The sequence below is a fragment of the Mytilus galloprovincialis genome, chromosome 7, assembly GCF_965363235.1.
Source record: "Mytilus galloprovincialis chromosome 7, xbMytGall1.hap1.1, whole genome shotgun sequence".
NCBI classification, from domain to species: domain Eukaryota; kingdom Metazoa; phylum Mollusca; class Bivalvia; order Mytilida; family Mytilidae; genus Mytilus; species Mytilus galloprovincialis.
The window spans coordinates 73009428-73034408 of NC_134844.1; the positions used below are offsets into that span (position 1 = coordinate 73009428).

Consider the following 24981-nt stretch of genomic DNA (forward strand, 5'->3'; position numbering starts at 1 on the left):
AACTAAGGTAGTTATATTTAGCCTTTTAAACATTTTTAGATTCGAGCGTCACTGATGAGTCTTTTGTAGACGAAACGTTCGTCTGGCAAAAGTGTAAACGTTTAGGCATGATATCTATGACGAATTTATATACATCTCTATGTTTTCCTTGATTTTATTCATATAATGGAAGTTATACTGATACTTCCCAGGAAACACATAACATTTTAAAAACATTCTTTAAATGTCATATGGATGTCTTTCAGAAAACATTTGAAAAAACGTCATTTAAACATCGAAAAAATATTCATTTCGTTGTTGTTAAAATGTTTTAAATCTAACATTATTCATAAATGTTTTTACAACATCCAAGTGATATTATTTGTTAATATCTATTATTCACGTTTGCAAATATTATTTCAGAATGTAGCACGTATATTTCTAAAATATAAAAATATAATATTTCCTTTGTTAGACATTTCCTTTTGTTAAAACATTTGAAATGAATATTTTCCAAATATGAAAAAACCCTTTTGTTTAAAACATTTAACTGATAACATAGTTTCGATGTTTGCAAAAAATATTTTATAACGTAAAATTCAAATGTTTACATTTAGCATCCGAAAAATATCTGCCAATTATTTATTATTTTGTTATTAAAATGTGTAAATTTTTGTTAACTTCTAACATTATTCTAAAACGTTTTTATAACATCTAAGTTATATTGTTTGTTAATATAAAGTATTCAGGTTTCTGAAATATTGTTCGAAAATATCTCCAAAATATTAAAATATAATATTTTATTTCATTGGTATTTTATATTGTTAAAACATTAAAAGTGAATAATTTTTTGACACACATTTTTATATATATGTTTGCAGTTATATTCTATTAACAATTTTTCAGACATAATTTGAAAATAAAATTTTGAATAAAATTAGATATACTGTTCCGAGATTAAACCTTGCTCAGAAATTTCCAACAAAACAGGATTTACTTTGTTTTTCTATCAGAGTGTAGTGCTGGTTCCCAGTTTTACCTGGTCCTAATCCGGATGTACAGGAATACTGGCGCATGCGCAGTCTCTCAACCAAAAAAGAATCAGACAGCCTTGTAAGTGCAAATACTAAATCCGTTCTATCTAAGAGATTACTTAGATCGGAACAGCATCGTTGATAGCCACACTCGGAATAAAAGAGAAAGAAAAAGGGACACTTGCATAGTTTTCGGGGTAGAAAGCTATTCGAGGGTCAGAACGATTGACGGTTTGTCAATTTTAAGATTGTTTTTTTTTTTTATTTAAATTTCCAGTTTGAGTTTGTACTGGTTCTCAGGCCATGAATTACCTCCCGTGGATCCAGTTCTTGTCCCGAAGTGCATCACCGGAAGTCAATCCCGGTAAACAACATTGTTTTTTTCAACAAAACCTTTTGAATTTGCCATGTGGGTCAATATGCGCATTAGATTCTCCATAGGCCATAATGTTAACGTTTTCTTCTGTTGCTCAGGCCATATCGTAAACTTGGATATGTATGATAGCTCGTTTTGAAGCTGAGACACTTGGACACATGTGGTGCGATTTTCGGGGTGGCAAGTGTGATTCATTTTCCCGTCAAGTGCCCAACCCCGAAAGATAGTGAAAAATGTCACTATCTACAGGAAATAATCCCAAAATTCTGACCATAAAAATCATTAAAAAATATGTCCTTTGTAATTTTTTGATCAGGTTTATTTTTGTATACTTTTTTTCACATCACATCAGCTCTATAAAACACCAGTCCTAGTTCATTTATGTCAATTTTTAAAATCACAGCTCCCACATATGCATGGCGGACTAATTTTTTAATGAGAGTCAAAAATCTGTGTTCCTCATCTCAAGGTCCTTTAGGGGTCTTGTCCCATATTAGATCAGCTAATGTCAGATTCCACTTATTTTGCAGTTTGTATCCCTTCAGTACACATTTCTGAACAATTCTGTGAAGTTTTAGCCATATCTGAAATAAAATAAGGTCATTTTAATACTTTTAGGTAGCAATGTTTATAACTGTTTAATATCATTTTTAAGAAAGAAAAAAACACAATAAGCATATGTTATAAATTTTCATTTTAAACATTTGTTTTAACTTTTTTTGGTATAACTGCAATTCATAAGCCTCTTTTGCCTTACAGACTTTCTACAAATCATCTTTTTTTGTTGAGAAATCATGAAAATATAGTGTTTTTCACTTAAAAACTATCAGATTTAAGAAATTTGTCCACCCTGAGAGTCTTGTTTTCTATTATATTTTTTTATTGAATAAGAAGCTCTTATATCTTTGCATTACTGTAAAGATTAGTCATAGACCTTTCCAAAACTAGTCTTGTTTTTTAAATCCATCAAGTAATAAGAATTTTAGAGGTTTTCTTTGTATGTGTCATGAAAGTGGGAAAAATGGGTTATTTTTTTGGTGAAGAGTACATTGTGACGTCATGGTTTTTGTGACGTCATTGCATTATGACATCATAATTTAGAGTTGTACACAACTTACAGAGTGTAGTAATTTTGAAAAATGAAAGGCAAAAAGAAACGAAACAAATTTAAGGTTGGTAACCAAGCATTTTTATCACGTTATGATTCCCTAGCAACAAATCAAGATTGCAATGGTGTTGCTCCATCTACAGCTCCATCTACACCTCCATCTACACAGGTTTTAAAAAATTCATCTATGCAAGTATCATCTGCATCATCTAAAAGTGAATTTACTAATTCAACTACAAATGTATTGCCAAAAAAACCCACAGAATCCCTCTGGTTACCCCGCCTTACTGAAAAGGATTTTAAATTGTATTCTAAAGAAAGTTATGATAAGAAGTCATATGTAGCACCTCAGACTGAAAAGTGTGCTACTACCGTGAAACTCCTTCGTCCACATAAAGTGTCTGGTGACTATTTGGATGAATATTTAGGGGATACAAATACAGAAAATAGAACAGTGGATAGAGATTTAAATATTTTAATGATGAATAATCTAATAATTTGTCATATAAATGAAAGTCCACATTGTAATGTTCCACATTTTGAACTTGTGCAAGAGACTCAGTGGGGTCTCGGTTGGATTTGGGAATTAAAATGTACAAAGTGTAAGTTTATATCAGAAAAATATAAACTGTTTAGAGAAATTGAGACTGGGCGTCCTGGCCGCAAGAGTGCCAGCATAAACTATGGGTTTCAAACTGGTGTAATAAACTCTAACATAGGTAATGATAGCGCGCGAGTACTTTTGACCAGTTCGTGTATTCCTCCTATGGCAAGAACAACAATGCAAAGAATAACCAATAATGTATGTGACAAGGTTGTTAAACTTGCTAATGAGGAAACTAAAAAGGTGGTTGAGAATTTTAAAAGGAGAAATGAAACCTTAGGGTTAAACAAAAATAGTCCAATAAAATTACAAATGGATGGTACTTACCAGAGTGTTTATATTAAAAGTAGACATAAAATGGGTCAAAATGCCTCACAAGCAATTGGCATTGCCTGTGAGAATGAAACTGACAGTCATGATGTTATAGGACTTCACTTAATAAACAAACTATGCTGGGTCGGTGCATGGTTACGGGGTAAAGGTTATGATGTTGAATGTCCTAACCATGAGCATTGTACAGCAAATACCAATAGGTATGATCCTTTGAGTGAAAAGGATCTAGGGTATGAAATAGGTAAAAAAATTGCCACAAATGAATTACTTGTAGATTATTGCACTACTGATGGTGATGCAAAAAGTGTAAAAGGTTTACAAGAGGCCATGCAAGAGGTATTTGGTCCCTTATGGTCGGTTAACAGACTTGCCGATACAATTCATAGGGGTCAAAGTCAGTTCCGTGAAGGAATTCGAGCAAATTTTAGTGTTGGTATGTTCCCTGGTGTAACAAAAGCTCAGAAAAATGATATAAAAACAGCTTTTGCAAATGATATAAAACTAAGGCCGCATGGTATAATGAAATCATTATTTATGAAGTACAATGGTGACCGACAACAAATTTCAAAATGCTTGCCTGGTATTGTTCGGTCTGTGGTAAATTGCTACAGTGGTAATTGCGGTGATACGTGTAGATGGAGCATAACACTTTGTAATGGTGGTAAAAAAACAAGCTGGTGGTATAAATCAATAAACCTAAATAGCCATGGCTTACAAAATGGGTCTCTGATACCAACTGATAGAGACAAATTATTAATAGAATCATTGCTAGAGATGAAACTCTCGCAGAGTGCGTTAGATCAAATGAAATTTTTCAGTAACACTAACAAGTGTGAGTCTGTAAATAGGACTATTTCCACATACCTACCAAAAAATAAGAATTTCTCCCGCAATGCCATAGGTCGTGCTTCTGCAGCAGTCTTGAAAGTAAATAATAATAGAGAAGTTGCCTAGGTTAAAACTCTAAAAGCTGTTGGCTGCACAATGGGTAAAAAGTATCGTGCTGCAGTAGCTCTGAAAAAAATACGTAAACTTGAAATGTATGATAGTGCATATCAAAAAAGTTCAAAAGTAAAATATCGAAGGTTACAGGCTCGTAAAAGGCAGGCGATTAATTTTCTGCTTCAAAAAAGTAACCGAAATGACGGGTACAAAAAACATCAGTTGGAACCAAAGCTTAGTCAGTTAACTAACTGCAAAGAGTTTGTTCCGCAGCCTGGTTGTAGTTTTTGGCCAGATTAACAAGGTCACAATTCCCATTTCTCTTTCAGCTATTTCAGGAAATAGTACATGTACAAATGTATTAATTTATTTAGCTATTTATTTATTTTTTATGATTACAGGGACTAATAAATGTTATATAAATTATTGTGATGATAAATCAAAATCTTTTTCAGTGATATGCATGTGCATGTTGTTTTGAGTTGAGTTATTTCTATTTCTATAATAAAGAGTTTGTTTCATTTTAACTGTTTTGAAAATGGGATAAAGGTCCAAGACATTGAAACATACCACACACAGCATCATACATGCAAATTTAGACACATGTATATATTGCATAAAAAATTGTGTTTCCTATACTGCACACATTAGTTGAAACTGAACATACTAGGAAATAAAATAAAATAAAATAAAATCATGTCCATATTTACTTCCATTCTGTTTTGCAACTATTTTAGTTCTGTAGGCTTTTTCTTTTACTTTTTGATATCCTAATTTTATAATTTTGTAGTTTTTGTTTGATTTGTTTGGTTTTTATATTGAGGATTTCTTTTCACTCGTGCTTACTTCAGTTGGTTCATGTGGTTTGATTGTCCCAATTTCCTGACACAGGTAAAACTACATTTGTAAACAACAAGAGTTACTCCCCCTTCTATGTAAAGTAAAATGTAAACACTCGTGAAACCAGCCGTAAATGTTTTACCTCAGGTTATTAAACATGCATGTTTGTTTCAGTGTCTTGGAGGGTAAGAGGGAGGGCTTTTATCCCATTTTCATTTTTTTGAGCAGTGTAAGAAACTTGTATTTGAGTAAATGATTCGTGCATAATGAAATGTACAGTTGTCACCTCGGGGAGACTTAAATTTTAGAATTAAAAATATAACAAACCACAGTTTAAGATGCAGCATGCAGTTAGGATATGTTGTGCCATGCAGTTCATGAGTGGTGCATTTTTGTAAAGCTAAACAGACCTTACGGTGGTTATTTAAATCATGGGGCTCAAAAATTATATGGTCAGCATTAACACACAAGGCATTATGACAGAGATGGGAGGCATCTAAACTTCTATCAATATCAATTGTTTTTAGCTGTAACATTTTTGACAAGCGTGCAACATTCATTTTTGTCCTTTTTCCATTTGGATAAGCCACATTTAGCATCCCTAACATATAATTTCTTTTCCTTTGAATGGCCCCTGTCCAGATTTTACACGACCCATTGTCTGCATCAATGCAATTTAACAACAGAATATTGGTATATTTTTGATAAAAATCAAAAGTTTGAGAAGCCATTTTGTATTGTTTTGATTAATTAGCACTAAAAGAGTGTAACTGACCTTGATTTCAGCAGCTTTCATCCTAATATTGTAGTCACTGAGCCATGAAACACTCCATCACCTTTGAAATTAAAGGTCACAAGATGGGTCAATATGCGCATTAGATTCTCCATAGCCCATAATATTAACGTTTTCTTCTGTTGCTCAGGCCATATCGTAAACTTGGATATGTATGATAGCTCGTTTTGAAGCTGAGACACTTGGACACATGTGGTACGATTTTCGGGGTGGCAAGTGTGATTCGTTTTCCCGTCAAGTGCCCAACCCCGAAAGATAGTGAAAAATGTCACTCTCCACAGGAAATAATCCCAAAATTCTGACCATAAAAATCATTAAAAAATATGTCCTTTGTAATTTTTGTGATCAGGTTTATTTTTGTATACTTTTTTTCACATCACATCAGCTCTATAAAACACCAGTCCTAGTTCATTTATGTCAATTTTAAAAATCACAGCTCCCACATATGCATGGCGGACTAATTTTTTAATGAGAGTCAAAAATCTGTGTTCCTCATCTCAAGGTCCTTTAGGGGTCTTGTCCCAAGTGTACGCGACACTGAGGCTCAATTAAACTTATTTAACATCACCGATGGTAGTATCAGGTACTTGTTGCCGCCATTCACTTGTCAAATAAGGCGGAAAATCACAGATTTTGCAAAAACAACAACCGACTGCAGATTGTCTTTGTGTTATGAAATAAGGAGGGTACTCTTCCAGCAAAGAACATTTCATATGCCCAGCATTTTGATTCAGGGGAATACATGCATTTAGATCCCTCTGTCAGTTTTCATTATGACGATGAATCAGTTAAAGAAACATTCAGATTTGATTTGCGAAATAGGCTCTTCATGTGATAGTGTGAACGACGTTATTAGGTTATGTATGTCCATCAGGATACACCATAGGTTTCAGAGCAGGTAAACGGGTCATATGATGTCGGGGCACGTGAGCCAGAGTCGACTCAAAGTGAAGACCCCGGGAAACATTTCTTTGACAACACATGCAAGTCGCCTGAATGGGGAAAAGTTGGTCCAAATACTGAACAGTCTGGAACCATGGTTATTCAAAAATATATTAATTTATATCAAGGCTATGCATTTAGTTTCTGCGCAATGTCTCAAGAGTTCCCTAGAGTCCATTATAAATTGAATAATTTAAAATAAATAACAAACATATGTTATTACAGATTTAGAAAATTTAAGGAATAAAGAGTAGACAACTCATGAAAGTATCTGTAATAACACACGCAAGTTATTTTCTGTAATAACCCTATAGAGTTATATCTCTGACTGTCTAAGGTATTTTAGATTTCGATTATGTAATAATGGCGGGAGTTATTAGGCTGTGTATCCTTGTCACATTGTATCATTTGACTAGCTGCGGAACCGTAGCTCTTAGGTCCTTATGTTATTTTTGGACTATTTGCGGACCATAGAGCTATGGATTTTTCCTATTTCAAAACGTTCGGAATTGCCACCCAGGTTCAGGTCGCACTTATTTCTCAAAAAAACATTGTTTATAATCCATGCAAAACTTGTCAATATATATAGTTCGTTTCGTTAGATATTTTTCTTGGATATGACGTACCTATTTATGTTTGAACATTCATTTCCTAAACACTATTATCTAATTATTTCCATTTGTATACATTCTCCCCCTATTTTATTCGGCCATATTGAAACTCGTCGTGACGTCACGAGAATCAAGAAAAGATAACACTTATAGGAAAACACGTTAGAAATAAGTGCGACCTGAACGTGGGTCGCAATTCCGAACGTTTTGAAATATGAAAAATCCGTAGCTCTATGGTCCGCAAATAGTCAAAAAATAACATAAGGACCTAAGAGCTACGGTTCCGCAGCTATCATTTGACAAGATATTTTGTTTATCTATATTCGTCATGAAGGTTCCCCCATTATAACCCCTATTATAACCTTCAACTATCCAGCAAAGTTTAAATTAAGTGGATGTTAACAATTATAGGCATTCATACTGCCTTCAACAGTGAGAAAAACCTATACCATGAAGGTGTCTATAACAGGGCCTTGACATAAATGTATGGACAGAAAATTTCTTTAATATTAGAATGACTACATGTATGTGTCAGTTTCTCAAGTTGCAGAAAGCATTCTAAGGATTTGCATGAAGGAAAATACTCCTCATCTGAAATATTCCATGGGAGATAATTGAACTTAGTTGAATAATAACATGGTCCCTTAAACAAAACTCCTTGTTAGCAGCTTGATTGATATAAATGTAACAGTTGTAGTACATAAACTGCAGAATTGAATGAAGAATTAAATTTTGTCGTTAATATTTCTATGACCATAATGAACTTGAGTTTCATTTCAATTGGTTTTCAATTGTATGAAAATGTATTGGTTATGTTCTAAATGTCATCTTATTACTAAAAATCTACTTTTGCTCTTATATCCATTTCAGAATCCTCTCTCCAACAGGCTCTAGAACCAAACCCAGGACCGTCTGGGCTGCAGACTAAAAATACCGTTCCGACTCCCGCAGAACATCAGGCTAGTGAATCATTTCCTGGACCCTCAGGGCTTCAGACTACTGCTAGAGAATCAAATCCAGGACCCTCAGGGATTCATGCTACTGCTAGAAAATCAATTCCAGGACCCTCAGGGATTCATGTTACTGCTAGAGAATCAATTCGAGGACCCTCATGGATTCATGCTACTGCTATAGAATCCATTCTAGGACCCGCTGGTCAGCAGAAAATGTTTACTAGAAGAAAGGACTCTTTGCTGACGCAAGGTAATTTTTGTTTCATGGATAGAAGGCAAGGACAATTTGATAAATGTTGTCGGGTATTTACAAATTGTACTATCCTACATTTGTATTTCACCCTTTCTGTCTGGTCATTGTACAGCCTGTTAACTGAGAGCCTTTGTCATCAAGGTTTTACTGTGTCTAGATGTTTGAAATGTTTTTGATAATAACTTGGTTTTATTTAAATTTGATTTGTTTCATCAACAATTTTGAGGGACTTGTTGTGAAAAGTGGCGGTTGTTGTAAAGAAAGACAAAGCTCTCCTAAGTAACCCTCAATCTCTTGTATATGATAAGTGTACTTTTACTAAGTTCAAATTTAGATACGTGGTTGTACATGAAGAATATTTAATTGGGCTTTGCAATATAATTTTCATTTGAATTGTTTTACATTGTCATTTTTGAGCTCCTTATAGCTGACTATACGGTATAGGCTTTGTCTCATTGTCGAAGGCCGTACGGTGACGGTGTCATTTGGTCTCTTGTGGAAAGTTGTTTCATTGGTAATCATACCACATCTTCTTTTGTATTTGCAATGTTCTTTATATATACGTAACATAGAGAAAGCAGTATCAAAGAGTAAGAGTATTAGTTTAAAATCGAAAAATATATAAAAAAAAAAAACACAATACAATTGTGTAGCATTGAAATATCATTATATTATATATTACCATATTTTTTATTTTCACTTGTAATGTAAACTATGATAAGGAAAACAAGGTTGCTGGTTAAATACTAAGATTGAATATGAATTACTTCTTTTGTAATCGGACATTGATATTCCATATTTTTGTTTCAGTATTAGAAACAGTAGTAGAAATAACCACTACTATAGATAGAATTGCAAAGGCAGTGATAGAGGACGAAAGGAGGGAGGATATACAGGCCTTGTCAATAAGTGATTTAGTGCCATCCCCATTAGACAGCACGGACGAGCGTATACAACTAGATGAGAAATTAGTTGAAGATCAGGAATTCAAATCTGGTGGGTATATGTTCATTAGATGCAGAATTCTTATAAATTTTATTCAATAAAAATTTCAACACATTTGATATAAATTTCTATTTATTTGAACATTATACATGTATTAACTTTCAGTTTTGAAAAAAAGACATTACCTATAAGAAAAGAAGAACTTTTTGCATGCTAGTCTATGTTAATTGCAATACAAATTATTAGTCATATTTATTTAATTTAGATCATAGTCGACGTCCTGACCAAGCTATGTGGTGGTTCAGACCTCCCACCAATAGTAAGGATCATCATTAGAGCCTTACTGACCAACAAACTGATGTCCGTGTACAGCTTGACTGGATAGAAGGGGAAAACAGCATTTAGGGAGACCAAGTGCTATAAAATCATAATCAGTAAGTTGTCATTCATAAATACATGTTAGCTTTTGATGTGTGTTTTAAGATTTACCCACCAAAAAATTGAAATAGGGACATACCCTTTTAATTGTAAAATATAACATGCAGAAATGTCTCATTTTAAATATATGAGCACATTTTGGCAAAGTTTATAACCAGTATGGTCCATGTTTTATAAGTCCCGTACCAACAAAAAAGAGCTCAGATTCTCTATAGATCAAGTTAGCATTTGGTTAACCTGTAGGAGACTATGTATTGCCATGGGAAATTCTCAGAATGCTTGTTTAAAATAGCATTTTATGCACCATTTAGATTTTGAAAATCAATATTTGAAAATTTGGCGCACTAGGATATGACACTTTTCCGTCTTGTCACAAGCAATATGGATTGATTATGCTTAAAATCATAGCTATTCTCCAAATACATGTATAATTTTGTTTGTTTTTGTTTTTTTTTTAAAGGTAAATCATGTTTTATTGATAGTTTTTCACATTTGTTAGTGGATACATCAAATACCGGTATCTTATCCCGGCCTCGTTAACCGTTAGTAGTATATTGTAAATTTTGTTAGTACTTGTTAGTTTAATTTGTCTGTAAAACATACATTTATAAATTATAATATAATCCAACTAATTGCTAGTCAATTGCAAATAGAAAAAATTACAATATACAGTCAATTACAAATAGAAAAAAATACAATATATAAGCATATATAATTGCAAATCATTCACATTTATAATTACGTAATTTTGTTCCGTATTTGACCTTTACTTTTACATTCTCATTATTGGATACAGTCTAACTGACACATATTGGTCGTTTAGAAAAATCGTGCAAGGTCTTGGTGTGATCAAATAATCGTAACCTGACAGGATTGAAGGATAATATAGTTCATGTGTAAATCTTTTCGCTTTTGGATTATTATCATAAGGTAAGATATTATATGTTTATTATTATCGAAATATGAATTTATTGTCTTTCCCCATAATATGTACCTTATTGTGTTTTGATTTAAAGTTTTTGAATAGGTGTAATTTATGGGTTTTTCTTTACGGCCGCTGAGGTGTCAATTTTAATTTTGCATTTATAGTATTTCATTTTAAAGATACTTGAGTAAATATTTTGTACGTTATGTTTCGAAACTATATATGAGTATTATGTTTACGTATTGTATAATCTAACAGTTTAAAGAAATTTTTGAAATTTGCGAATTAGATTACTTTTACGTTTTTTTACACATCTGTTATCTTCAAAATATTATTCAAATTCTTTTTTGAAGAGGTTGTATATGTCGGCGGATTTTGTTCTTTGTTCTGACGTTTTAAATGATTTGTAAATTGAGAAACCTATCAACGTTATAATAAGATGTATGTCATTATAATGTCGGTCTCCTATTTTATATCCAAAGACTATATCTATTAAGTTTATTTTCTTACAGAAGTTTATGATATTCATTTTTTCTGTTATTTTATTCCACGAGTCTTTTAAAAATTCACAATCGATAAAAAAAATGTTGATAATTGTCTGTGTATTTGCATAAAGCACACTCTGACGTATTAGACATTTTCCATTTGAAAAGAGTTTCTGTGTTCGGCAATATATAGCTAAATAATTTCCATTTATAAACTTTAAGTTTGTTTGTGTATATTTCTTTATTTGTAAATGATAAGGAGTGTCTAATTTGTAATGGTTTTACGCCTAATATTCTATTTTGCCATTTTATTATCCAATGTTTGGAGTTATTTTGTTTTTTTATAAAATGTTGATAGACGGTTTTGTTATCAAGATCTGCTAAATTTATTTCTGTTTCATTCATTCTAATTTTTTTTTCGTTAATACTAACTCGGGTTTTAACAGATTTATTTGTTTTCAGGATATCTATCCAACATTTTGGAATAGCTTTTTTTAGTATTGATAGTTCGGCTATCCAGTTGTGTTTTATTTCTAACTTACGCAGTATTGTCTTTTCGTTGATTTGACCGTTTCGTCAATAATTTCATTAATATAGATTATATTGCTTTTGATCCAATTGAGCATCAATAATGGTTTATTTTTTATTTTTATGTTTTTATTATCCCATATAATTTCTTTGCGTATTTCTCTAAAGTTAGTGGGTGATTTAGTTTGACCTCCACCTTTCCGTATCAAGCATTTTACAATATCCAGATAAAATTCTGGTAATTCAGTTGTAATTTTCAGTAGTTTTAAATTTTTAAGTTCTAAATTCATTTTGAAGATAAGGAAGTTTTTCCCGTATTGATCAAAAACGAATCTCGGAATAATTGACCAATTTTTATGTTTTGACTCCATTAATCTTGATACCCATTTAATTTCAAGTGTATTAAAGTAGCTGTCGATATCTATCATATTGAGTCCTCCTGTACTGTAATCTGCTATGAGAGTTGACCTTTTTAATTTGTCTTGTTTACCGTTCCAAATAAAATTAAAAATTTCTCTTTCTAGATTGTCGCTGTACGTTTTATTTATGACTGTCATACTTGCTAAGTATGTGAATTGTGGAATAATAAGTGATTTGATTATAAGAATTTTACCGTCTTTTTTCCCAAGATTTCATGAGTTTTTTTGCTTTTTCAAATTTGTTTTCCCAATTTAGTTTTGTGCATTCTGCTTTATTTGTGCCGAAATATAATCCTAACACTTTAACGGGTTTATCTGTGAATTTTATATTATCTACTTTATCTTTACAATTTTTCAGTTTTCCTATCCAAATGCCTTCCGTTTTGTTTTTATTTAATTTAAGACCAGAAAATGTGCCAAATATTTCAATAACGTTTAATGCTGTTATAATTTCATTTTTTTGATTTAAGAAACAGAGTGGTATCATCTGTTAACTGGAAAATTTTCAGATTATGTTTTGAATGGTCAAGTTGGATTTCAAAACTTTAATGTTGTAATCATTCCTTAATTTACATGCCATGATTTCAACTGCGATCAAGAAGATCATGGAAGAGCAGGGGCATCCTTGACGCACCCCCTTTTTAGACTAATTGGTGCCGAGATCCATCCATTATTGAACACAGAGCTATTTATATCAGAATATAACGTTTTGATCCAGTTAATAAATGAACTATTAAAGCCAAAATGTTCCAGAGTTTGGTACATAAAGGTCCATTTTAAAGTATCAAATGCTTTTGAAAAGTCTAGAAACAAAATTGCACCTTCAACATTGAATTTGTCGGCGTAATCTATGATGTCTTGTATTTGTCTGAGATTAAAGCCAATATATCGTTTTTTTATATATCCTGTTTGGTCTGCATTTATTATTAAATTTAGTACATTTTTTATTCTTTGAGCTAATGTGTAAGATAGTATTTTATAGTCTGAGTTTAATAAGGAGATTGGCCTATAATTTGAAAGATCTAGTGGATCATTCTTTTTTGTATATAAGATTAAGAATACTTTGTCTTTGAGAAAATGGTAGCTTTTGCCTGTCGTAGCTTGTATTAAAGATGTTAACAAGGATTGGGCCTAATGATTGCCAACACTTTTTATAGAAATATTGTTGTGATACCATCTTTACCTTAGCTTTTATTGGGTTTTAAATTATTTACTGCTAGTGTTAATTCTTCTATTGTAACATATCCGTCACACGTCTGACTTTCGTGTTTTGATAATTTATTTTTTTACTTCGGTACTGTTAATATATTCCCATGATTGGGCAATGTTTTCATTTTCTTTTGAATATAGTTTTTTGTAAAAATCCTTTTCAATTTGAAGTATTTTACTTTTATCTGTAACAATATTTCCTTCATCTTTTAGTTTTATTATTGTTTTTTTTTTTTTTTTTTTTTATTTTTTTCTAGGCCTAAAAAGTAAGCTGTATTTTTTTCGCCTTTTTCTACCCAATCTTGTTTCGATCTTAATTGGGCGCCTTTAGCTTTATATTCATAATGTTTTCTAACTGATTTTCAATTTGATTTTTTTTTTTGCAAAATATCGTTGTTTTCATTTTTCTGATATTTTTCGGTTAAGATTGTTAATCTTTTTCCATTTGCTTTATTTCATTATTTTTATTGTAAGCTCTACTTTTGCAATCATTTATTGTAAACAGTTTAATATCAAAAACACAAGTTTAATCGCGTCCCAAAGAAGATGCACATCCGTAGTTGTGTCTTGCATAATGGTTTTGTATTTTGCAATAATTATTTCTATTTCTTTACAATATTCATTTTCTTCTAAAATGGAATTATTTAATTTCCAGTATCCTGGACCTCTACTCTCGGCCGTTTCGCTTTGTAATTTAAGAGACACGCCTTGGTGGTCTGTGCTTTTTATTAGTGCGGGTCTTATGTCGCTTGATTTTGTATTGAGCACAAAATATTTATTTATTAAAAAGTAATGAATTCTATTTGCTTGACTGAAGTTTTGTCTTTTCCAGGTATACTGTATTTTTTTAGGATTTAAATATCGCCATATATCGATTAGATTGTGTGTTTTAATTAAAGATTTTAAACTATTTACTGGTTTTATATTTTTGCGTTTTCCATTAGTAAGTTTTCTATCTAAGTTTGACAGTGCATCGTTCATGTCGCCGCCTATTATTACCGTTCCAATTGCATAATTACTTATGAAATCAGACAGATTTTTAAAGAACTTGTTTCTTTCCGTTTCTATGTTTGGTGCATATATGTTAATAAGCGAATAAATTATATTTTCTATTTCTATGTTTAACATTTAATTTAGTATTCTACCGTCTTTGTCTTTGTTTTCATTGATTACTTTACATTCTAACTTATTATCAATTATAATGGCTACCCCTTTACTTTGGGTTGTACCATGACTAAAATAGATAACGTTACTAGTTTCAGTATATAATCTTTTTTCAAGATTTTCATCAAAGTGACTTTCTTGTATAAAAGTTATAAGACTTTTTTGATTTTTTATCCATTGATAAAATCTTGTTCTTTTCTCTTTATCTCTGAGTCCTTTAACATTCAACGTACATATATGGATGTCTTTTATCATATTGATTGTTTTTAAATTTGTTATTTATTTTATCTAAAGTACGCTTGACTGACTCGTAACTACTTTCTTTGTTGATAAATTCTAAAGATGTAACACGTGACAACCTGATGGTAAAGTTGTTTAAAGCTGTTGGGTTACTTTTAGTGCCATTTATTAAAATTTCAAAGTTGTTTATTATTTTGATTATAGTCTTAGGTGGTTTGTGTATTCTTTCCTTTCTTAGTGCACATTTAATTTTAAAAAGTGAAGATAAAAATAGGCATTGTTTTGTCTTCACACATACACAGTTGTTGTTTATATAAATATTTTTATCTGGGACTTTCAATTTTTTATTTTTTATTCTATTAGCTTTTTTCCCAAATGTGCCTAATTTAGTTAAAGTTTCCGCTAGCCGTATGTGATTGCTTGGCATGTTTGTTCTAACTTTAAATATAAACTTTAAGATGTTTTCTGATCTTATGTATGTTATAAGATGTTTACATATTATACAATGTATACAATATAGAACTACGAGTACATAACAGTAGCGCAAGCATGCAAGCCATACGCGTACAATGATGGTAACATACACACTGTAACACATGTATGATAAAAACAAAGAGTACCTATACGTTGTAAGAAAGTCTTTTGGTATCTCTGTTGTGTTCTCGTAACAAATAGTATACAACAAATTACAAATTAACCAATGTATACATAGCTGTAAATGTTCACATTGCGTTATTGTAATAAAAGAAGTTCTAGCACACAAAGTCTTTCGTTTACTACACGATTTCCTTACCGTGTTACATAACTTGTGTTTATGTACCTGAGTACATCTATCTATCATCTATCATGTACAAATTATATGAAATTTTATTTATATAAATATGTAATACTTTATTTAATTTTATTGATTTATTTTTAGGTTTATTAGACCAGATTTGACAGTTGGTAATTAAATGTAATTGTCAGAACAGATAATGTAAGTATTACCGTTGTTTTCTTTTCTTTGAATACCCTTTGTTGCGATCTTGTTGCATTAAATCTGTTGTTAATAAAGTTTAAATTGTTACTAAAAATAGATATGGTAAAACCCATGTTTGAAAATGTATTTGATTTAATACATTTCTTACAAGTAAGTATGTTGATAAAATACAAAAGTGCTTGTATCATCATTAATGTAGAATACTTCAGATAGCATTTGCTTTTATGTTGATACTGAATGTATGCCATATAGAGTTCATATGTGTTATTACACTTCTGTAATAAATGATAACTAAGTATCAAAAAGACTATATACATTATATACAATTTTTTTAATTTGTTTGTATTAAGAGAAAAGATATGATTAAAGTTTTCGATTAAATCTTTGAAGCCTTGTTTTCTCTGTCTTGGTCTGGTGGAGTTGGTGGTGTTCTTCCTTTTAGAGTTTCTTGTTTTCTATTTGGAGTGGTAAATCTGTTAATGTCCAATTGTTTCTGACTTGTTTTTTCCTTTGTTTGTTTACTTGTATTGTTGGTTTTTGAGACTACACTATGTGAAAGGCTTTCATTTTTTTCTGGTATGTTTTTCTTTTTTCTTTCTTTTTTCTTCTCTGTGGTTAGATCTTTTTTGTCATCTGTGGTAACTGTTGTGTTCTGTTCAAAAATAGCACTTGATTGAGTAAAAAGATCTGTACATTCATCTGTATTGTCATCTTCTTTCTGTTTTGTTGTGTGTGATATCTTCTATGTGTTCTTTTTGTTTTGTTTCTTGCATTATGGTGTCAGGTTCTGTTATTTGGTTTTCCTTCTCTTGTTGGTCTTTTGTCTCTTTTTGCTTCATGTTTTCAAAAAATGTTGGACATTCTATTACTTTGTGACCTGACTTGTTGCAGCCTCTACACATCCATTCATTGGAACAGTCACTTGTAAAATGGCCATGTTGGAGGCATTTACTGCAAATAAAATGAGTGTGTATATCTATCTGGCCAAAGTGTGAGACTCTAGCAAGATATTTTCCAAATTGCCTTGTTTTTGGTAGTTGTTTCTCAAATTTCTCACAGAAAACCACTCTGTCTCCTGTTTGACAATCTGTCATTTGATTATTTACTTTCAATCTCTCTCTGTTTATGGATATAACTTTGATGTTTCTCTTCTCTAATTCGCTTTGTATCTGTCCATCATCTGCAGATAATGGCACATTCTTTACCCTGACTTTTTTTTTTAGATTACTTTTATAGTTATTTAATTTTGTTTGTTAACAGGAGCTATAAAAAGAGCAATGAAAGATCGATACTCCATGCAGATGTTGAATTTTGAGGTGGCTGAGGTGCTCAGAAATGCACCACACCATCCTGGTGGCAAGAACTTTGTCAAAGTAAGATTCTTTTTTAACACAAATAGAAATACTGATATTTCATATTAAATGCGAATTCCTAACAGTATATTACAATATGTACGTTTGGTACATCTAATTATTCAAGGTTTTAGTTCTGATATATTATACTGAAGATCTTTATCCCTAGGCAGCAGAGGAAAGTCTGTCAAGAAATTGAAATTACTCTGGATAAAAACATTACTGATGCATCCTGTTCAACATTTCTAGCAAGAAAAATAACAATTTTATTGAAATAAAACAATAATTTAAAAAAGCATATGACAGACAGTATATATCAACAATAATGAAAATCAAAAAAGGCTCTTCACTGGAGAAGTCTGTAGTACATTTTTTTTCTCTTTCTAATAACAAAATGTAGCTCAGCTTCAACCTTTATGAAACAAGCATCTACTAACTAGCCCTTTATTTGTTGAATAAAAAAGTTTGTCATCCTACTACATACATTGTTTCATTCGAGTAAGTATTGTCAATTTCTAATATGGGAGTATTTATTGGGTTCATCTTGATTTGATTTGTCTTCTAGTATAATTTATACAAAGACTAAATTAACAGGTTTGATATAAGTTATATATTTTTTGCAGAAGCATGGAAGAAAAGGAAAAGGCAGACATTACCAGACATGCATTTATCAAGTGATGACTCTGCTTAAGATATAGTTTTCTAATAAAAAATCAAATTTGGATGGAAATAGTCATTTTCTCTTTTGCCAATTATGTACAAGTTTTAGTTGATGTTGCCACAACTATGAAAAAAATAGAATTACAAAAATGTCCCTAATCAAATGTCAAAATCAAAAGCTCAAACACATGAGACAAATGGATAACAACTTTCATATTGCTGACTTGGGACAGGCATTTTCTTATGGAGAAAATCTCGGATTAAACCTGGTAATAAGTGTCTTTTAAAATTAAGATGGTAAAGTTGAGAAGTAAATTGCAATTCTGTCTGTCTTTGTGACTTTGTTCAACTAGATGTTCATTACCTTTTTGGTTGACAACAGGATTTCAGCTTTTGTGCCAATTTTTAGTAATGAATACTATCAAAGGCATCAGGATTATAAATGCTTCTATGTCAGATATAGGTTTTGTCTATACAAGACTCATGATAGATGCTTGAATCAATTAATAATTCAGATGTCAATAGAAGCATGCTTAGAAAAACGAACATTATTACTGTTTAAAGATACATTGAATCAGTTGCTATAGAACTTGTATATAGTATTGAAAAGGCTGGAAACATCATTTTTGTGTACAGAAAATGATTGTGTTATAGATATCAACCAAAATCATTTCCTTGAAATATGTAGAAAGTATTTTGCAGAAAATATTCCCAAAACATTTTTATGACATTATTTAAAGTGAAAATGTCGCAAAAATATTTTAAAAAATATTTTGTAGGTAGTTTAGAGAAAATATCCCAAAAACATTTTTATGACATTATTTAAAGTTATTGATGTTTTTACAACATTTTTCAAATATTTTGAAAAAACATTATCGAAATGTTTTAATGACATTTACTGATGTTTACCTGATATTATAGTTGCAATGTTTAATTATATCATGCACATGTTTAAGAAAATATATTTGGAAATGTTTTTGTGATATTTATCCAGCCATACATTTCATATTTTTCACATATTTTTGGAGATATTTTCATGACATTTGACCTAACATTTAAATGACATTTTAAAAACATTTTTGTGTTTGCTGGGTTGTGATCATCTAAAATGAGCAGAAAGTTAATGAACCAGGGTTATGTCAAGGAAAGTCTTGTTCTTTTCTGAAGAAAAAAAACGAAAGATACAAAGACCATAATTATGATTTTCATATTAACTTCACATATAATACACGAAGAACATATGCTCGACACTGACTGTGTTTGCATATAAATTACGTGTTATAGTTTACTTGTATGTGTCTTTGTAAATTAATGCTCTTACTGATGTTCTATTTATGGAAATATCCAATTTGATCGGCTATTTTCTATGTAGGGATATGCCTGTACCAAGTTAGAAAAATGTCAGTTGGAATCCATTCGTTTGAAGTGTTTTATCTTTTGATTTTGTCATTTGATTAGGGTCGTTCCGTTTTGAATTTTCTCGGAGTTTGGTGTTCTTGTTAGTTAACATTATAGGAAATATATTAGTTGTGAGAGAAAAAAAGAAATAAACTTCGTGGACGTAAATGACAACGCTCTGACATTGAACTCTAGAAAACTCAGTATCATTATAGTTTTCCTAATGATATATAGATCAAATTCATGCTGTATGTAATATATCTTTATAAATTCACGGAATGCAGTAGGAACTTTATATTCGACAATTAACGAATTCTCACACACAAAACTGTGTCTACTTTTCTATTAATTGCATGAACTGAGCGTTGTATCATTGTTTTAAAGATAAGCGATGCTTTGACATGTATGCCGTACTTTTACCTATAATGGTTTACTTTCATAAATTGGTACTTGAATGGAGAGTTGTCTCCTTGCCACTTATACCATATCTTCATATATCTATATACGAATCCATGAAAGCAGATTCAAAATGAGTTTTAATCCTGCAACATTCTTTATTTGAAGCGAAACTCTAACATTTAAAAAACGAACAAAAGTTGTTTCAAGTTAAAATGTCATCAATCGCTAATAATATAACTAAGGGATTATACCATGAAAATTCAAAATATTGTCCGGGGAAATGTGTTCGACTGCTTGAGCTTCCGAGTTAAAGTTGATCACAGTTTTGTAGAAAGCTTGAGAAACTGTTATATTCGTGTTTTATCAATCATGAAAACACTCATTTGAACTTATACTTACCTAAGTATAATATGCCGCTGATGAATCTTTTGGAAACAAAACACGCGTTTAACTATAAAATTTCAATCCGTGTATCTATGATGAGTCGATTTATGTTAATGTGTGCATTCATACTAGTTAGGGATTTACCTAGCTATACAAGCAGGTTTAATCCATCATTTTCTGCATAAGAAAATGCCTGTACAAAGTTAGGAATTTGACGTTGTTATTCAATCGTTTTATGTGTGTGAGCTTTTGCATTAGCATTTCCGTTTTGAATTTTCCCTGGAGGTTTTTTTTTTTATTTTACTTTTTTGTATATAAGTGTGACAGTATGGCACTTATGTCTTGAAACACGTGTTGATAATAATCACACTAAAAACTGTGTCACACTTCAACAGGTCGGGAACACTACCTTATATGGAAATGCATGAATTAGCATACTTATGTCCTCGCACATGTAATTGTTTATTTACGTGTGACGCAATTTATTTTTACCTGGTTTTTTTACCAATCCACTAAATGAGTAACAACAAAATTGAGAAAGGAAAACAATGCATGATGGACTACTACGTGTTTACAATCAACCAAACAAGCTTGTTATTTACTGAAATACAACACATTTTTCATGCAATGCGGGTTAACAATATCACTTAGGTTTTCATTTTTTGTATCAACATTTATAGTTCGTGATATAAAGTATTCGTTCCATGCTCAAATTAACGAAAAGTTGTTTGTATGCGGAAAAACAAGTGTTTAAATTACCCGATGTACAGCCATTAATATGTTTGATGATGACACGGAGATTTCAGGTATTCGTCCACCAGACAGCAAAGAAACAATAGTGAAAAATATAATTACCCATCAGACAAACGTACGAGTGTAACATTAGCCGTCGATGATAGCCGGTGCTAATATTCATGGGGTTCAGCAACTTTTGTATAGCTGGTAGCTATAGATAATTTAAAAAAAAAATAGGATTTTGTGTTCGTAAAAATGGAAGACTAAAGAGTTAAAGAGATTACTAAACTTTCTAAGATTTCACCAATTTTTATTTATGATAATGTACCTTCTTTTATGATTAAAAAAGAGTTTTAATATAGGAAAAGAATGTGTTTATTTCTTTGTCTTAAACAACAAAGAATATTTATCAGTCGGGGCCAATTATAGCGGATTATACGGTATGGGTATTTCTCATTGTTGAAGGCATTACAGATGCCTATCACTACTTACATCCACTTAATTTGAGCTTATATGGGCAATCATACAACATCTCCTAATTTTTGTATACAAACATCTTTCAGAAAGTTCGATTTTCCATTATGAAATATATTTACTAACGTCTGTAGACCACTAAGTAACATTTTCATTTTGAGAATTTAAAAGGTACAGAACATGCACAAAACCTTTATCATCCATCATAATTCATCGAAACTACGCAAGACCTTTTAAATTCTTGTCTGACAGTGTTAACAAAATCTATAGGTATAATTGATTTTTGACATATTTCTGTATTTAGGACTTTCAAACTTGTCATTTTGTTCTGGTAGTGACGCAGCAACTGTAGTTTCATTTTGTTTTTCGTTTTTGTAAAGTTCGATTTATTTCTAATGGAGACATTTGATTTTTTAAACGGACTCGTACATTTACCAAACTTATTAAAAACATGATGTTATCCATTTTATGTGCGACAAGGTGGTAGCATTAATATATATTTTGTGAAAATTGCAGCGTTGGAAATAAAGCTATTATAATTCTTCTATTTATTGGATACATTTCTTCTTCTTTTGTAAATTAAATAAAGCCTGGTTTTTTATGTTTTACACATGTTATTTTTGGTCCTTTTTACACTTACTTTTCAGCATTGAACCTAAAATTCCTTTATTTACAAGATTGTGTTTTGGATGGAAAGGTGTCTTATTTGGCACTCATACATCATCTTCTTATTTATTTATACAAGGAGCGTTTTAGAAAAAGGTAATATGAAACCCATTATGATTCAGAGGATTTTAATACTTGGAGATATTGCGAATACGCCAATAGGACAGCAGCCAAACGATAAGAATACCTCTGTGGTATATTTTGGGATAAAATTAGCAACAGACGGACATTATCGATGGATGAGACTATAGAAAGTATGTTAAGCTATTTACGTCCCGCTTTAATAAGACTTTTTGTTAGCATACTGCATATTGTGATGCTCTTACTTTTAGTTCAGGTCCTGATGAAAAAGTTTACACATCTAGTACAGATAGAAGTGTTTCAGTGCCAGTTGTCGTGTTTTTCGAGACAGAAATGTTTTTTGAATGACATTATACAGGTTTAAGAGCTCAAAAATGTTCATACCAGTGGTCAATTCATTTTAATTTCACTGTTTCACGCCATGACATAATTGCACAAGGACAATGCATAACAATGGAAATTACCTGTTCAACTACTTTTACATTGCAAAACAGAAAGTCGAAAACGTGAAGCCCGTGAACAATATTTTTTTAATATGTTATATATTTTACAAAAAAACATATTCGCAGAACAAAAACATTTATTTTGAGAGTCCAAGACACTATATTAGTTGACAGTTTTCCCACTAATTCCATGTGTTTTCAAGTAGTAATAAACTCGTAGTAGCCCACAATGCATTGTCGTTCATTGAGTCGATTGGTCAGTTTTTCAAGGCCGTATTGGCCTTGTGTTTGGGAAATTACTATTATTATATTCTGACGTCAGGAAATCTAGAGTTCTCGACCTGTTCAATGGTGTTTAACTCGTTTAACTGTTAACAAACCATATATCCCTTTGTCTTGTTATGGCTGTTAACTCTTAATTAAACGACTGGCTGTACATGTTCTTTGGTCTAAACGAACTTCCAAGCAATTATTTAAAATAACACTTAAGATTTAAAAACCAACATATTTGTTACAAGCGCTTAATAATTGAAAAAAAAACAGAAGTTTGAAATAACAAACAGAAGATTCTAGTTCTCAAAGGTTTTAAATATATTTCAACGATCAGCCAGCAAACTTTTTCCTCAAGGTATTTTGAAATATTGATCTAGTCGTAAATGGAAATGAAAAGATATTAATGAAGCAAATGATCTATTATTTTCCTCTTTCAAATAACATTAAAGTACGTCTCGAACAAACAGAAAATGACTTTGTAGACGACAAAATATCATTTAACTGGGTTATTATCAGTTTGAGGAACAGTTCAAAAAGTAAAATGCCAGGGGGGTCATGATCAAAGATAATTTCAGATGGAAGAATTTAAAAACAAGAATACAAGGGTTTAAATATGTCAAGAACAATGAGGAAATGGAAAATACCAGAGGTACATGATAAAAAAATAGTTCATATGGGGGATGTTAAAAACGAAATATCAGCCATACACATGTCAAGAATATTTCCATGAGGTAGATTGAAAGAAGAAATATATCAGGAAATATACCAGGGGGTAAATATACCAAGAACAATTTCATAAAGAGGATTTTAAAAACGTAAATACCAGGAGGTAAACAAGTTGAGAGCAATTTCATAAAGAGAAAACTAAAAAAAAACAGGAGGTACACATATCAATAACTTTCACGAGGAAGATTTATTTTTAAAAATAACGGTGAATTACACAAATGTACCATGCCAGGATCAATTTCCAGAGGAAGATTTGTAAGAGGAAAATACAAGGGTTTTAATATAATCTATGACAATTTCTTGAGGAAGATTTTACACGGAAGATACCAAAGGTTACACTTTATCAAAGAAAATACTCTGGTCAGATGGAAAGACGGAAATATCTATTCAATAGTTCACATATTTAAAACAAAGTCTACAAATTAACGGTTTACACATGGTCCCGTACGTCTTTTTTCATATATAACTATACAACAGTTGTATATAACGTGTTCAATCAGTAAACTAGTTATCTCCCCTATAACTACGGATATGTACTTCATGGTTATCTCCCCTATAACTACGGATATGTACTTCATGGTTATCTCCCCTATAACTACGGATATGTACTTCATGGTTTCCAACTTATATTTGTTCGATAAAAGGTTAATATTCAATTTTAAATGATGAATAAATCGGAAATCTGACCTTTGATTAAAATGATTGTTTCCTTTTTTCCCGCCAATGGTAAAATTTTAACTGATTGAGATTTCCCTGCATAACTTAAAACACTTGTTTGTCAAAGTTTGCTGCTTTACGTGTTCATTCGATTGTCTCGATTTATAGTCATGACCATGCTTTGTATCTCATAAGAATATCAGCAAAAGAGTTATGTTCCAACATAGCTACACACTGGTATACGTTTTCATAATCCTGATGTTAACTTTCTGTATACTAAAACACTTCGCACACGGAAGTCAATATCAAAAAAAGAAGGTATTAATCTTTTCATATTGTGACAAAAATAATGTATTCTGTTACGTTACATTATATGTAGAAATAAAACAAAATCTTTCGTTTTCTAACTTGAGCAGCTTCATGAATATATAAACATAGCAACGTGGATAGGAAACAGGAAACAATAAGACGGATAAAATACTAAACTAGATATTCAACTAGACTCAAATCATATCGATTGGTATGCTTTATGCCAAGAAAGCATTTATAAGGACTTGAGAAAGTGTATCGTGTTGCAGACGACAAACCTTGGAGCGCTACTTACCATTATTTAGCATGATACCATGTTCAAGT

The 24981-nt window shown here is 31.3% G+C and overlaps 1 long non-coding RNA gene across 1 annotated transcript; it reads right to left on the reverse strand.

Annotated features, from left to right (window-relative positions):
• Positions 1-1686: 1686 nt before the first annotated feature.
• Positions 1687-6100, reverse strand: LOC143081937 (uncharacterized). The gene is made up of 3 exons (XR_012980168.1): positions 5992-6100; positions 4303-4448; positions 1687-1973 (listed from the first exon to the last, which is right to left on the reverse strand). It is a non-coding gene; the product is annotated as an uncharacterized LOC143081937 (long non-coding RNA).
• Positions 6101-24981: the final 18881 nt, after the last annotated feature.